Source organism: Myotis brandtii, unplaced genomic scaffold (assembly GCF_000412655.1).
Source record: "Myotis brandtii unplaced genomic scaffold, ASM41265v1 scaffold329, whole genome shotgun sequence".
In the NCBI taxonomy this organism is placed as follows: Eukaryota; Metazoa; Chordata; class Mammalia; order Chiroptera; family Vespertilionidae; genus Myotis; species Myotis brandtii.
Window position 1 is genome coordinate 1,434,815 of NW_005362676.1, and position 3,905 is coordinate 1,438,719.

Below are 3,905 nucleotides of genomic sequence, written 5' to 3' on the forward strand. Positions count from 1 at the left end.
CGGGCCGGCGCGGGGGCTCCGTGCCTCCAAAGCCAGGTCTGCTCCGCGTGCAAGCTCAGCAGCCTTGGTGTCTCCGGGGGTGTCTGGCCGGGAGGATCTTTGCTGAGTCTTGTCTCCGAGCAAGCAGGGCTGGCCCACGTGGCCGGACCCTGGCTAGCCCATGAGGAGGACTGTCTGGCCTCTGAGGAAGCCAGCCACCCCCACTCAGCCTTTGCTTCCGGCTTCTAGGGCCGGCCAGGCTCCCAGAGGCAGTCGCCTGGTCTGATCACTTCTCAGAGGGCTCTGCACTTACTTGTTCCCGTGGTCATTTTGCTACTGGCTTTGTGCACCAAGGGTGCTGCTGAGAGGCAGAATATAATTGGGGGGTGTCCTGGGTTTAAATTCTGGCTGTGCAGCCCGGGCGGCGTGGTTCAGTGGTTGAGCGATGACCTATGAACCAGGAGGTCACAATTCGATTCCCAGTCAGGGGCACATGACTGGGTTGTGGGTTCGATCCCCAGTGTGGGGCATGCAGGAGGCAGCCGATCCATGATTCCCTCTCATCATTGATGTTTCTCTCTCTCTCTTTCTCTCTTCATATCGGAAATCAATAAAAAAAAAAATATATATATATATAAATTTCTGGATGTGCAACCTACTAGCTGTACGGTCCTAGAAAGGCCGTATAACCTCTCCAAGCCTGCTTCTTCATCTGCCGAGTGAGAAAGTGACAGTACCACCTTGCAAGGGCTCTCAAGAGGCTCAGGCAGGACATTCCCGTGGCCGCACGGAGTCAGCCCCCAGCGTCTGGGAGCCACTGCGGTTATTCACCAGTATCCACGGCATGCTTGCAGGGATCTGTCTGTTTTCTTCAAGGCCGCCTCACTTGGTTCCTGGGAGCATCCCTGCAGATGAAATCAATAAAAATATATATAGAAATTTCTGGATGTGCAACCTACTAGCTGTAGGGTCCTGGAAAAGCCGTATAACCTCTCCCAGCCTGCCTCTTCACCTGCAGAGTGAGAAAGTGACAGTACCCGCCTTGCAAGGGCTCTCACGAGGCTCAGGCAGGACATTCCCGTGGCCGCACAGAGTCAGCCCCCAGCGTCTGGGAGCCACAGCGGTTATTCACCAGTATCCACGGCGTGCTTGCAGGGATCTGTCTGTTTTCTTCTAGGCCGCCTCACTTGGTTCCTGGGAGCATCCCTGCAGAGGGGGAAAGGTGGCTTAAAATAACCCCCAGAATGCTGAGCCCTTTCAAAAGCTCGTTGAAGGAAAAAAAAAAAAAAAAAAGCGAGATTCCAGACAAACCTAAAGTGGCCTTGTCATTACCGGTTTTATTGTTCCGAGCGGCCTTGAAAGCCCTTGGCTTTGAAGCTGCAGAGGGTGGCAATTAGGCCCCTCGTGAACGGCATCGCAGCTGTAAGCCTTGCCACGGGGCACAGGGCTGCACCTCCTTCCCATTTTGTGGCCACGGGGTCTGGTGTCTGCACCCGTCTGGACAGACCGGGGCCCAGGCAGGAGTGGTGGGCGGGCTGGGTGATCCCCTGCTCGCCCGCCGCCCTAACGACTCCCAGAAAGGGAAGGCAGATGGGGTGACTCACAGGGAGCCATCTCCTCCCCCCTCCCCGCCCCCCACCCTGCGAGCTGCACCCTGACAGGCTCCTTCGTCTGGGGGCCAGACGGAATTCCTGCTCGGGGCCCTGGGGTGCTTGTGAGCCCCCTTCCCAGGCGCTGGCACAGAGATCAGACCGCAGGGTGCCTTGTGGATGGGAGCGGATTCTCTCCACACAGCAGCCTGCCTTGTGCGAGGAGGCACTTTGTCAAGAAAAAAAAACACACAAAAAAAACAACCCCAACGATCTCCGGGCTGGCTGCTTGCTGGCTGCGAAGCCTCCTCCTGCCCCACGCGGGGCAAGGCTTGTCTAAATATTTGGCTTGATCCTGCTTTCTGATTCATCCTGTGCAGGAACCTCTGTAATTTCATCTGCTGCCTGACTCAGAGGAGGAGACCTAAGCACAAGTGCGGAGCGCGCGCCCCAGAGGCCAGGCCCAGCCACCAGCCTCAGATGAAATCTCTTTTGTCTGAGATGATTAATGGAGCCCCTCACACGCCTGAGAGCGCAAGGGTGTGAGGTGCACTTTGTACCTTTTCCAAGGTGTTTTTTTTTTTATGCTAAATCCATTTGCATCTCATAAATTACAGTGGCTCCCAAATGAAGTGTGCCTGACAGCAGCAGGCAGGGTGTGGGTGCCACTGAAACATTCCCCCCCCCATCCCCTCTCTCTGGCTCTGAGACCCTAAGAGAAAGCCTGCTTGTCATTCAGAGGAGGGAGGGGGCAGCAGAATGACCTAGATTCCAAATGTGCAAGACAGGTAGAGCCGGCTGGCCCGTCTTCAAACGCTGCCGGGCGCAGGGGAGCAGGATGGGAAGGAGCCTGCGGGAGGAGGCTCTCCAAGGTTCGTGCTGGGACCCACCCTCCCATGGATGACATGGTTGTCTTCTCTTTCTGAGGTTTGTCTGCTTGAGAAAGGCTGCGAGCTGGGCCTCTGAGCCCAACTCCTACCCCCATCTTGTGTCCCTGGGTGATGCTACCTGGGTAGGGGGTAAGGGAAGGGTGTGATTGACAGCAGAGCTAAGGTACTCCCTGTGCAGGTGTGTGGAGCAAGGGAAGGGGGCCTCTAAGGGGCAGGGAGGGGTGGGGATGGCAGCTCAGGCACCAGGTCTCCAGGAGTCGAAGCCGATGGAATCCCAAGCCTCTTTCCACCACTTGCCAGCTGTGTGGCCTTGGACAAGCAACTTGCCCTCTCTGAGCCTCTCTTACCTCATCCACTCATTCATTTTATGCCTCTGTTACACACACACACACACACACACACACAGATTTCAGAGAGGAAGGGAGAGGAAGAGAGAGAAAGAGAAACATCAATGATGAGAGAGGATCATGGATCGGCTGCCTCCTGCACGCCCCCTACTGGGGATCAAGCCCACAACCTGGGCATGTGCCCTGACCAGGAATCAAACCGTGACCTCCTGGTTCATAGTTCGACGCTCAACCACTGAGCAACACCGGCCGGGCTCCATGCCTATTATCTGAGCACCCCTTCTATGTCAGGCCTAGCCCACCCCCTTGGCATCTACATTCTAGACCAGGGGTGGGCAAACTTTTTGACTCGAGGGCCTCAATGGGTTCTTAAACTGGACCGGAGGGCCGGAACAAAAGCATGGATGGAGTGTTTGTGTGAACTAATATAAATTCAAAGTAAACATCATTACATAAAAGGGTACGGTCTTTTTTTTTTTTTTAGTTTTATTCATTTCAAACAGGCCGGATCCGGCCCGCGGGCCGTAGTTTGCCCACGGCTGTTCTAGACGCTACACAAATAAACACAACCACACGTGTGCATAACACACAAGATGGTGTGGGACTGAGAGCCACAGGGCGTGGTGTGGGGCTGGCTGAGGCTGGGAGGGTGAGGGGCTCCGCTTGGGAGACTGAGAAGGTGCAAAGGGGCAGGCAGCCTGGCGGGAGGGACCACCTGCGGAGGGCGGCCTGGTGTCCCTGCTGCTGTCACTATTATTTGACCCCAGCAATGTGCGTGGCGGGGAAGATGCTGAAGGGCAGAGTGAAGAGAAGCTGGGAGGGAGGCGGCCTCAGAGCCAGGGTGAAGGGCACACAGCCACAGCGCGACGGGCGTCCCGTCACTTCCCGCCAGGCCGCCCTCCCTCCATCCCGGGCCCCCAAGGCACAGGCGGGCGGCACTTCACCCAAAAGGTCGGCCAGCTAGAGTTTCACGAGCGGGCATTCCAGGCCTGGGGCCCGCACAGGGAGCGACCTGCCCGTGGTCAGGCCTCCAAGTTCCCGTCTAGGACCAGCTGCCCATCCCAGTTGGCCTCAGCGGCTGCCAGCCTGGGGCGGGGCGG

The 3,905-nt window shown here is 57.1% G+C and overlaps 1 protein-coding gene across 2 annotated transcripts in view; it reads right to left on the reverse strand.

Moving 5' to 3' along the window:
* Positions 1–642: 642 nt before the first annotated feature.
* The window catches only part of LOC102243281 (basic proline-rich protein-like), a 43,010-nt gene continuing 39,747 nt past the window's right edge, over positions 643–3,905 (reverse strand). The window contains exon 11 of one of the 2 annotated variants that reach the window (XR_313854.2): positions 643–884. The gene's annotated coding sequence lies outside the window, so the exon portion shown is untranslated. The other variant, XR_313855.2, reaches the window with a different exon arrangement.